Genomic DNA, 11,873 nt, shown 5'->3' with positions numbered 1-11,873 from the left:
CCACTTCTGGCCTTTTGCCAGAGGAACTCAGGAGGAGAACAAAGAACAAGTAATTATTCACAACAAAACTGGATGTTAACTAAATTGTGTATACCCAAACTAGAAAAGAAACTGTCTAATGAAATAAAGTGTCCCGCGTCCAGCGGTCCCGTGACAAGCGATGGGATTTGTGAGAGATACAATTAAGGTCTCAACAGGGAATCTGCATCTGACACATACAGATAGGATTGTGGCTGTATCTCCTCACATATAGGCATTATACTCAAACTGTGAAGTGGAAAGCTCACCTTGAGTCACATCAGACGACTTCACAAGCAGTTTATTTGTCTGTGTCTCAGATGATGATGAGTCTGAATGCTTGGTTACTGGCAATTACCTACTGCATTCACTGTTCCAAACCAATTATCACATGCAAATTAATAAAACTGGTGTAGGATTATCTTTGGAATAATACACTGAAAAATGACAAAGATTAAATGGGAGTGACACTGAGACTTCCAAGTTCAAAGCATACTTCTCATTAGATATTCAATATGCAAACAACAGTAGGAAATGAAACCAGTATACCACAGTTAATTTGGAGAAAAATGTCAGTGATGTCTCATATCAGATTCATTTTCAAATGAACAGGTCATTGCAGCTGACTCTTCAGGCACAGTCGGAACCGGCATGGTCAATTTTACAGACTACAGAGGACAACAAGCATCAGCAGAAATATGCAAGCATTTGGCTGAGTTGAGACCGACTTTTCACACATGAAAACAACACAACCTTTTCATTCATCTCAATGAGACCAGTACAATGGCACAGCAGGGATCCTGTCGCAACAGGCTCAGGCAAAAAACAAAGGCACAGGGTGATCTGGCTAAAAAGTTGAACCAGTTTTTGCACCAACATAACATCTGGCAAAACAAATCAAATAGAGGCAAGAGCACATTCCTGGTGGACAGGTATATTATCAGAATTATAAATCACTGCAGAGCCTTTAAACGTATTACAGAAACTTCATATTAAAAATAAAATATTCATTACCAAAGGTAACTCGCACTCTCTTTTAAATGCCTTCAACGCTGAGATTCACTCTATTGCAAGTCAAATTGCAACAAATGCAAGGTTTGATCTGCCGTTCTACAAGATTCAACCAAAGGCTGAACCGGAAATACATTTCCTGAAGTTGTCCACACACACTGTACGCTTCAATGTAAGTGAAAGAGGCAGAGTTAATATTCACAGCGACAGATGCAGAACCTTTAGACCAGATCCTGTTCAACTGATCAACTGGTAGATCAGTAGGTCGAACACAGACAATAACACAGTGGTGAAATATTATTGTGAAGGATAAGTATACACAAGAACTGTATTAAAACAACTTGAACTCACTGAAATCTACAGCATATGAAAATGAAGCAGCAGTACAACAGTAAATAATCTATTATGGTCTTTGTGGTCAGAAAGTGCTTCTTGAATGTTTGGGTCAAGGGCATCACTTCTACTTACATTAACAGCTCATATAAGTAGATACATTTATTCTGGTTGTAAGTCTTTTTGATTGTTCCATCATCCAACCTTATACCTCTTTTCATGTCCCCAATTCACTCAGTGTTGCTTTGTGTGTCTCCAATTATGGCCATATCCCTCCCTGGGCTCTGGCTCATTCTCTACACACTTCTGTCCTCACTTTCCTCTGCTCCTCTGTCAATGGATGTACTATACAGTGAAAGGGGACGCTGCTCATCCCCACTGTAATGACCTCCCCAGAGACGCAGTGAAGCTGTTTGTAAATCCCCAGTTGTTTGTTGGGGGACTTTGCTATATTAATAAAAACACGTGACACAGTGCAGTGTGCAGATCAGCCCCTTGTTATCACTTCACATGCGATCACAGAGATGCCAGCATGTAGATGAGGGGTCATTAGCAAATGCTACAAAGTACCCTGCTGCAAAGGTCCCAAAACCTTTTCAAAGACTTGTTCAAGCACTGATGAAGTTTATAATTAACCCCCTTGCATACTTCTGCCACATTGACATCACAGAGGATCCGATGTGTGCACAAGCTGCCAGTGGAGAAAAACTTTTATATCAGCCTCAAATTGGTAATTAAAAGTATGATGTGGGAATTTTTGGAAACTCTCTCGCCTGGTGTCCCATATTGCAAAAGTGTGTCAACACAGGTAGTAAAGACAACCATTAATCAATTTATGGTAGCAGTCCAAAGTAATAAAAATCAAAAATTATTGGTGATAATACACAACATTAATAAAGGCAGCTCTATTTACGAAAATAGAACCAACAGTCTTGCGGTAAGCAAGCTTTTCATGAAAAGGTCGAAACATATTAGCCCTCGCGACAAAGTGGGTCTGCATCTCATTTCCCCTTAATCGGAGGGAGAATTGACTTGAAATGCCATGAATTATTCCTAAGTAATTATCATGCACACATAAATGTTCATACATTGAAAGAGGAAATAGACTCGTATACATTTTCACGCTTTCAGGTTTAGAAATTTGATGAAACATAAATAAACAATCAATGGCACATTGTCAACATATATCAATATGTAACCCACATGGGTACTAAACCCATTTATGTAATTTAGGAGAGTTTACCATGCCCACCATATGGTGGTGCAACAGCCCTGTAGTCTTTGTCACGGCCACGCAGCATGCGCGCTCGTTCTGAGACACCGAGACACTGACCGAGAGAGCCGCTCGTTGAGTGAGCTGACGAATTTGGGTATGAAACATGATGTAAACCTCATAAATTAATGATTAATCCCCGCGTAGTGTATTGATAAGTCTCTTGTTTATTAGGAGAGAGCCTTGTGAGTTATTGAGAGAGCGAGAGAGGAGCTGCTTCAACCGTGTATGCCCTCTGTTGGACTCCGGTAAGCATGGCTGCTACATGTTAAGAGGCTAGGCCTCGTTGTTGTTATGTGAAAATGCCTTTCATTGAGATACTTTTATTAAACCAATCGGAGTTATAGGAATGTGTCCTAATGTTTGAACCCACCGTGGTATTCTCTGTATCATTGTGAACCGTGAAAACGGACTTTGAAAAGATCGCTAACTAAGTTAGCACGAAGCTTACGCTAGCCGCGAGTGATACTAGCGCTGTAATATGTGAAGTGAGTGTTAACGGTCTAGCTGGGTAAGCTAACGTGTTGCTACTGACATTTACGAGAGAAATAAAGACAGCACATAATGCATAATTGTTTTGATATATTTTCTGAAAACTGAGATGTACATAATGTGTTTTATTGCACTGAAGTTGTTTAAATATTTATGTTGGTTAAAAAGAGTGGCTTAATACTGTTCATTTACGGTTAAAAAGAGATGTATGCTGCAGTTAAAAAGATAAATAAGTGCATTTACTTTAAAATATAAGTTCATGGTGAATAATTGTCATGGTTAAAATACTTATACTGTACTGTAAATGTATACAGACTCATTTAAATTGATTTGAATACTGTATATCCTGCATTTGGGTATAGATATGGAAGATATTTAGAGTGAAAAGTGAAAGTAGAATGATGTCATGTGATTGAGAGAGTAATGGATATGTTTTCTGCACTCTACGTGTAGATTGTTTTTTTTATTGCCGGATTAGGAACTGATTCAGATTCCGAGCCTGTGGAGGTTTGGTGGCGAGCCAGGAAGGACGAGCGACTTGGATGGAACGGTGCACGGTGTGGCCAGCCGTGGGATCCATTCCGAAGACCCCCAGAGATCATCTCACTTCACTCATTGACATAGATAAGAAAATAACACACAAATCTACCCAGGTAGTGAACTGAACATCTCAGAACATTACACGTACACCACAGAACAGAGTTGAACTCTTGCATCCTAATAACGAAGGAGGGACACTTTTATTTAAACTTTTTTTATTTTGTTTTTCATGAAAGAGCTCCATTTTTCGTAATTTTTATGTTTCATACACTGCCAAAAATTTACCTGTGTGAGGCAATAAATTGTCAACTGTTAACTTTATGTTCTCTCATATGAATAACTATATCCAGCTCTCCAAACCTAGAGAGTATAGGTGTCAGTAGTATGGTTTTGTTCAAGAACTGCTAAGGGCGCTGTCAAGTTTTGTGTGTTTTGTTTGAATTTTTTTTTCTCTGGCTGACCACAACTCTGCCCAAACTTGATAAATGGCTTGCTCATCTGAGGAACGCAAAGGACAACTCAATTCTTTGATTTTTTATTTTCTTAAAGATGGGGAGGATGGAATAAAATAGAACCGAATAGCATAGAATAGAACGGAATACGTTGAAAACCTTAAAGATAAATAAAAAGATATGCATTAGTTTCAAATAAATGCATACATAACATTTTCTTAAAGAATATTAAAGACTAAGATAAAGAATAAATGTTAATTTCTCAACTAATGAACTAAATTCACATATTAAACCTAACACAAAATTCATTAAGTTTCAAAATTAAGTCTCAACTTAGATAGCATGTTGTCAAATACAAATACAAACTGAAAAGGTCACAAAGCACATAAACTTGGTCTGTCTGTGATGATGAACATGAGCCATGGCTGTAGCCTATTGTTCTTCAGCAGCAGGTGAGAGAGTGAATTGAGCTCCTTCCCAAACATTTATCATTTTCCCTTCCTGTGAAACACTTCCTGTGAACATGGGTGCACCAAATTGTGTGGTTGCCCCCTGCAGGTTTGGAGTGCATGCTGGGGAACCTGGCCTGTGCATTTTGTGACTGGGGTTTTGACACAACGCCTCCCACTTGACCTCCTGGTTCTTCAACCTAAGGAGGTCACACCAGGTCTGTGATGTATTTGGCCTTTATTTTTGATTTTGTTGCTGCTCTTCAACTGGAAGCAGGACAACTATCCGTCTGACATCTCTGTGAAGAATTGTTGCAGGTATTTTGGTTCTTCTTCACCTTTTGAGTGGGCTTCACAGTTGAAACTGGGTAGCTGGGAAAGGATCTGAGAAGCACATCCCTCACAATTGCTTTTTTGTCAGTGTTGACATCAACAACTTTGGCAAGCCTGAATTGACCTCATAGGGTGTTTTGGTCAGCCAGCCAGATGACATCTCCAATGGCCACGTTCCTGTTAGTTATGTGCCACTTGGTTCTGACGAACAGGTTTGGTCCTGCTAACTGGCTCCATTTCCTCCAGAACCGGTCAACCTCTGTTTGGATAGCTCTCAGTCTTTTGTAGGAGTAACCTTAAAAAAGGTCAAAGGTAGCTGGATCCCCCCTTGGTCCAGTTCTTCCGAGTAGAAGTGAATTTGGGCTGATGTATTCTACACAGTCCTCCCTGCTCTGAGTCCTGGCATCAATAGGTCGTTCATTGGCGAGGTTAGAAGCCATATAAAGGAAAGTTTGGAACTCACTCCACGTGAAGAGTCCATTACCTCCCAGATTGTGCAAAGCCCACTTCACAGTACGGACAGCAGCTTCAGCGGCTCCGTTTCTGTGAGGTGAGTCTGCTGGATGGATCCTCCAGCTCCATTCTGTGCTGTGTTTGGAGGCTTAATTTTCAAGCTTTGACTTTTCCAGTCGGTCCAGGAACATGTGGAGCTCTTTGAGGGCAGGTTTGGCTTCAACAAAGTTCTTTCCAGGGTCCGACCACAATTTCCTTGGGGATCCTCTCATTGCTGTGAATTGTTGATAGGCTAACAGGAAGCCTTCAGCTGACTGGTCACTGACAAGGTCAGTGTGCATAGCTCTAGACGCCATGCCGCAGATGACAACTCCCCACACTTTGAGTCTCACCTTCTTTCTCACCTCATCCATCACTTCATAAGGTCCAAATAAGTCCACTGTCGTGTATTCAAATGGATTGGCTGGTGTTATTCGCTCCAGCAGGAGGTCACTCATGATCTGTTGGCATTTTCGGGCCTTGGCTTTCCTGCATGTTACACAGTTGTCAACAATCTTCTGGGCTAGTTTCCGTCCTCTTATCACCCAGGCTTTCCGTCTCATTCGGAGGAGCGTACCTGCGATTTCTTCATGATTTTCCTTGTGGGCTTCTTGAGCTAGGAGAGTGGATACCCATGATGTGCAGGGCAAGATTGGTACTGCAGTCTTCTCTTCATTAAAGATTTGGAATCTTCCTCCACATAGCAAAAGCCCAGTATTTTCATCTCTGACCACAGCAAGCCTATTGAGTGTGGTGTCTGGAAAGGTCACCTCCTCTTGAGCTGCAAGGAAGAGATCCCTAAGTGCATCTTCACACTCTCTGACTGTAAGTGGAGCTTCTTTGACCTTGGACTTGATCTCAAGAGCTGAAAGAATTTTCTCTCTCTTTGGCCTACTTGTGGTTGAGGTTCTGTCCAGCACTTCTGTCGACCTTGTGGCAGCTCTCCACACCCAGGCAATGACTCTCGCCAGCTTGGTTAAACTGCTGAACTTACTGATGTCAAGGGTTTTCTTCACTGCAGAACCAGCAGTTGGTCTCTGGACTTGGATTTGGTGTTTTCCTCCACTTTGGCTGCTTTGCAGATCCTTATTTTGGTCAGTGTTTGGAGAAAGGGCAGAGGTCGGAGACATTGGCATTGCAGTGGCAGGTGAGGCTTGTTGGTTTCTTTTTACCTGTGCTCGGGTCAGTGCTGCTGTAAAACATTTCCTTTGGAGCTTGCTTATACCTTCTTTGGCATATGCGGCAACATCTTTAGCTGACTTTGTCGGCCACTCTTCCACAGGTTGTTTCAGAAACTCTGGTCCATTTTGCCACACAGAGTCCTCTTTGAGGTCTTCTGGGGTTGCTCCTCTTGTTATGAGGTCTGCAATGTTTTGCTCACCTGGAATCCATCTCCAGTCTTCAACTGATGTGGACTTCTGGATCTCTCCCACTCTGTTTGCAAAAAAGGTCTGGTACCCATAACTGTCTCTTTGGCTTGCACCTAGTACAGTTTGACTGTCCAGCAGGTGGAGCCAACGTTCAACTTGCATCCGACTGTGCTTTTCAATGTATTTCCTGAGTCTTGCAGCGAAGACAGCACCACAGCCCTCAGCTTTCAAGCGGCGTGAGCTTTGCTTTGGACTCCACAAGCCGAACCAGGATGCTTTGTTCGGTCTCCCACCTGAAGTATGCAACAGCTCCATAGCTCTGATCACTTCCATCTGAGAATGTTATCCCCAGGGTTCTCCAATCCTTTTGACTGGTGTGAGGCTTCTGTGGAAGGTGATTTGGTTGAGGCGTGTGTATTCCTCGAACAGGTGGATGGCTTCTTCTCTGAGTTTTTCAGACAGAGGTTTGTCCCATGTGTCTCGTGTTAGAGTTTTGCCTCCAGCTTCTTGAAATGCTTTTCTGACCAGAATGGCTCCCTTCTGTTTGGCAGGTGTTGCAAGGCCTATTGGGTCATACAAGCTAGCTACTTGGCTAAGCAGTTGTCTTCTAGTCAGTGGGTTTGGAGTTTTTTCTCTCACCTCTTCTCTGACGAGATTCTGGCTAAGTCTCATCTTCTTTTTTCTCTTTGAGAAGTTGATTGAGGTCATGAGGTACAGTTTGTCTGGTTCAACCAGGTAACCAACTCCAAGGGCTTTGTTTTCTCCTTCTCTCATTTGGTTCAGGAGAATGAGGACTTGATCTGATGGTTCTGGATGTTCTGATGTGGACGTCTGCCTCCCACTTTGGCCTGACCAGACCCATGGCTTGAGGAAGAACCCACCTGCCTTCAGGATTTCTTTGACTGTTCTGGTGGTTTCTTCTAGTTTTCCCAGGTCATTATGGGATGTCAAGATGTCATCTACGTAGGAATCCTCTTCAAAGATCCTGTGCTCCTCTTCCAGGTGAGTGAACATGGGCAGCTTTGCTGTCTCTCTCATTGCCAGTTGTGCGATGCACCCTGCTGGTCGGTCACCAATGTTGACTCTGGTGATGGCATATTCCTCAATTTCTCCATCTTCACTGTCTCTCCAGAGAAATCTCTGAAGGTGCATTTCCAGGTCTTCAAGCCACACAGAATTGTACATCTTCTTGATGTCGCCGAGGGCAGCATGGACACCTCTTCTGAACCTTAGTGGCACTGCTCGGATGGGATTGAGTACATCGGGCCCTTTCAGGAGAAGGTCGTTCATGCTGATCCCTCTAAACTTCTGGCTGCTGTTCCATACCAGTCGGACAGGTGTTGTGACAGAGTGTGGATTTGGCGCCACCAAGTGGCTAACGTACCATACTGGGCCTTTCCATTCAGAAATGGTCTCTTTGGTGAGTTTCTTTGCTGCCTTTCTTTCCACCATCTCATGGACCTGAGTTGTGTATGCCACGCGCCACTCTGGTTCTTTCTTGAGCTGTCTCTCTGTCCTCAGAAATGTGGCCTCCACTGCATTTCTGTTGTTGGGCAGTGAACCTGGATCTTCAATCCAGGGGTATTTTGTGTCCCAGTGAGGCTGTTGACTATGCACATCTGATTTTACATAGGCGAGGCCTTGCCTGATGATCTCCAGCTCTCTTTCCTCGCTCAGTCATGTCTTTGCCTCCTGGTTGACAGTTACCACACCGACATGCTCCACACCTGGGTTCGCAGGCCACCCCAATGCTGTCCCACTTCCACCAGTCCAAGAACTCTCTCCCAGCAACAGTGTTTTTGGTTTCAGCTCTGGATTCTTGCATCTCAGCAATCTCTTGATATTTCACTGCTGTGGTTCTCATCGATCGGGCAAAGTGAGTCTCAGAATTGTGCAGGGTCATGTCCACTACTTCACAGAGGTCAGGATGTGCTCCACCAATGGTTTTCCCTAAAGGGCTTTCCCAAAGGACCAGATCTCCTATTACCTTTATTCTCTGTGGAGCAAGTCTTCCTTCACGGTGGCTGATGAGAAGCTCAACATGCTCTGGTCTGTGAAGGTCGTCCAGGTCGGTGTCAGGGAAGAACTTCCTGAGTTGTTGTGCCTCGATTACTCTGTGCACCTTTGCAATTTCCTCCAACCCAAAGCAGATCAGTTCATGAGCTCTTTTTGTGCCTCTAGGTGTCTTCCCTCTTATCTTGAGTAGGTATCTTTTGGTCTTTACCTTCATGGTCATGCCTCCGACTCCATGGACGACAAGCGAGATCCTTTCACTTCGAAGGTTCAGTCTTCTGGCAGCTTCATGAGTGATGTAGTTGGTATCCGATGCCAAATCAATGAGGGTTCCAATTTTCTGTCCTGCGTTGGTGGTTACTTCAAGAAGCATAAGGATAACTGGTAACTCACCTGTGCTTGAGCCCATCACTCCAGGAAGGCTTTTTCCAGTGCAGTGTGATTTTGCAGCCATGTTGGTGAAGGCTCTCCTGAATTTTTCTGCCATGTCTGGGGCGATCTCAGATATCAATTTCTCCTGCTCCTCTGTGAATGTTTTCCTCCTGGTGCTGGGTTTTCCCACTTTCTCAGAGTCTTTCCCCTTGAATCCTCCTTTCAGGCAGAGAAAGAAATGGTGGTCTGAGGAGCTTCCTCTCTTGCAGTCTCTGTTCCTGCACAGGTAAGTGTCTGTACATTCATCATCCTCTGCATGACATCTGAGGCATCTTCTGCATGCTCCCAGCCTTTCGACAGCGTTGAGCTTCTCACTAGGTCTTAGTTCTTTGAACTGCTTACAAAAGAAGATCTTCTCACGGTGCCTCTCATCTCCACAGACAACACATCCTGCTTTCCTTGTGGACTTTGTGGAGGCTGACTTCTTCTCCAGGTAAGTAACTTTCTTTTCAGGTTTTTCACTTACCCCCAGTTGGTCTAGTTTCTCTAGAATATCCTCTTGTGTCTTTAAGAATGTAAGAAGGACGTCAAAGTGATTGTCAGGTGTGACTCCATTTCTTGGATTAACCATGAATGTCAGCCAGTCCCTCTTCATATTGTCTGGCAGTTTGCTCTCTATGGATCAGATTACAAGGGGATTCTTGATGGCACCAGTACTTTCAAGCTCCGTGAGGTCATTCAGGGCCTTTTCCACAGCTTGAATTAGGTCAATTACCTTCCTTGGCTGGTGTGACTTTAAAGGAGGGATCCTCTCCAAGTCTTTCAATTATTTCCAAGGCGATTGCTGGCTTGTTTCCATACCTGTTCTGGAGTACTCTGAATATGTCTTCAGCGCTGTTGTATGTTGACAGGCGCAGGTCTCTACATATTCTCTCGTCCACACTGTCAAGGAGTTGGAACTTCTTTACCTCCACTGAGCCGGTCGGCTCTCCCTGCTTTTGCAGGCTTTCCCAGTCTCTCTTCCATCTGTGGAAATTCCTCTTACACCCAGTGAATTTAGGTAGACTGGTTGGCTTTATTCTCACCACTGGTTGTTGAGTTGCCATCGGTTGAGGTGGTTGAGACTCTCTTCCTCTTCTTTCCTCTTCTTCAATTCTTTGCGCGGTGAGGAATTCTGCTCTCCTGGCCTCGAGGTTGCTGCCGAATGTTCTCAGGTCTTTTAACCTGCCTTCCAGGTCTGCTGCCTGATCATATGGAATCCATTTTTCCCAGTCTTTCAGGCTTGAAATTGCATCATGGATTGCTTCCTTGCTCCTTCCAATTGCAGTTCAAAACCGTCTCTATTGATAGCAGTGGTGGGGTTTCCATGGGCTTTGTCACAGGCCTTTTTCTGCTTCTTGGATTGCATAATTTACCTCTGCTTTACCATACCTTGGCCAGAGTTTGGATCGGACAGCTTCACAGACTTCAGCCAGTCTTGCGTCACACTCCTCCATTGTCCTTTCAAATTCAGCCTGCTGGTCCTTCCTAAGCTTGACTTCTTCACCCTCCTCAGTTTCTGCTTCAGTGTCTGACAGTAGGCCAGCCCTGTAGTCTTCATTTGCATTGCTGACATTCCTTGCCAGGGAACTGAGCTTGCTGAACTTCTCTTGTAGTTCATGCTTGATCATGTCATCTGTGGCTCTGCTCAGGTAATTTGCCTGCTTGGTGAAAGCAGCTTTAGCTAAGGTCCTCTCCTGCTTCAGTTGCTTGACTGTTTTCCCGAGAGTTTCCTTTGCCATGGTGAAGAATTTTCAGTCAATTCCTCCTTTGCGTCGACAGCTTGACTTCAGGCCTTTAATCCTTGTCCTCACTGGCACGCTGGTTTTCAACTGTCAAGTTTTGTTTGAAGTTTTTCTTTCTCTGGCTGACCACAACTCTGTCCAAACTTGATAAGTGGCTTGCTCATCTGAGGAACGCAAAGGACAACTCAATTCTTTGATTTTTTATTTTCTTAAAGATGGGGAGGATGGAATAAAATAGAACCGAATAGCATAGAATAGAACGGAATACGTTGAAAACCTTAAAGATAAATAAAAAGATATACATTAGTTTCAAATAAATGCATACATAACATTTTCTTAAAAAATATTAAAGACTAAGATAAAGAATAAATGTTAATTTCTCAACTAATGAACTAAATTCACATATTAAACCTAACACAAAATTCATTAAGTTTCAAAATTAAGTCTCAACTTAGATAGCATGTTCTCAAATACAAATACTAACTGAAAAGGTCACAAAGCACATAAACTTGGTTTGTCCTACCAGTTGCGTCTGTGATGATGAACATGAGCCGTGGCTGTAGCCTATTGTTCTTCAGCAGCAGGTGAGAGAGTGAATTGAGCTCCTTCCCAAACATTTATCATTTTCCCTTCCTGTGAACATGGGTGCACCAAATTGTGTGGTTGCCCCCTGCAGGTTTGGAGTGCATGCTGGGGAACCTGGCCTGTGCATTTTGTGACTGGGGTTTTGACACAACAGGCGCTACAAATACTTAGTTAATTTCTTCCTGCACATGGAAACTGCCATGCAGAATTACAAATCTGGTGCACACTGGCCTTCAAGCAGATGCAAAGTATGTCAGGAGCCCCTCAGTAATTGATGTTAGAAAGTATTAGAAGAGGGCCTTTATTATTCCTCCTCTTCCAACAAAATGCTTATGTGACACTTGGGTTAGAAATGC

The 11,873-nt window shown here is 43.4% G+C and overlaps 1 long non-coding RNA gene across 1 annotated transcript; it reads left to right on the top strand.

Annotated features, from left to right (window-relative positions):
- Window positions 1-2,680: 2,680 nt before the first annotated feature.
- LOC130177926 (uncharacterized) lies at window positions 2,681-4,821 on the top strand. Its single transcript, XR_008829085.1, has 3 exons — window positions 2,681-2,732; window positions 2,810-2,883; window positions 3,581-4,821. It is a non-coding gene; the product is annotated as an uncharacterized LOC130177926 (long non-coding RNA).
- Window positions 4,822-11,873: the final 7,052 nt, after the last annotated feature.

This window comes from Seriola aureovittata, chromosome 11, assembly GCF_021018895.1.
Source record: "Seriola aureovittata isolate HTS-2021-v1 ecotype China chromosome 11, ASM2101889v1, whole genome shotgun sequence".
Taxonomy (NCBI): Eukaryota; Metazoa; Chordata; class Actinopteri; order Carangiformes; family Carangidae; genus Seriola; species Seriola aureovittata.
This window is presented reverse-complemented; position numbering and strand designations above follow the sequence as displayed.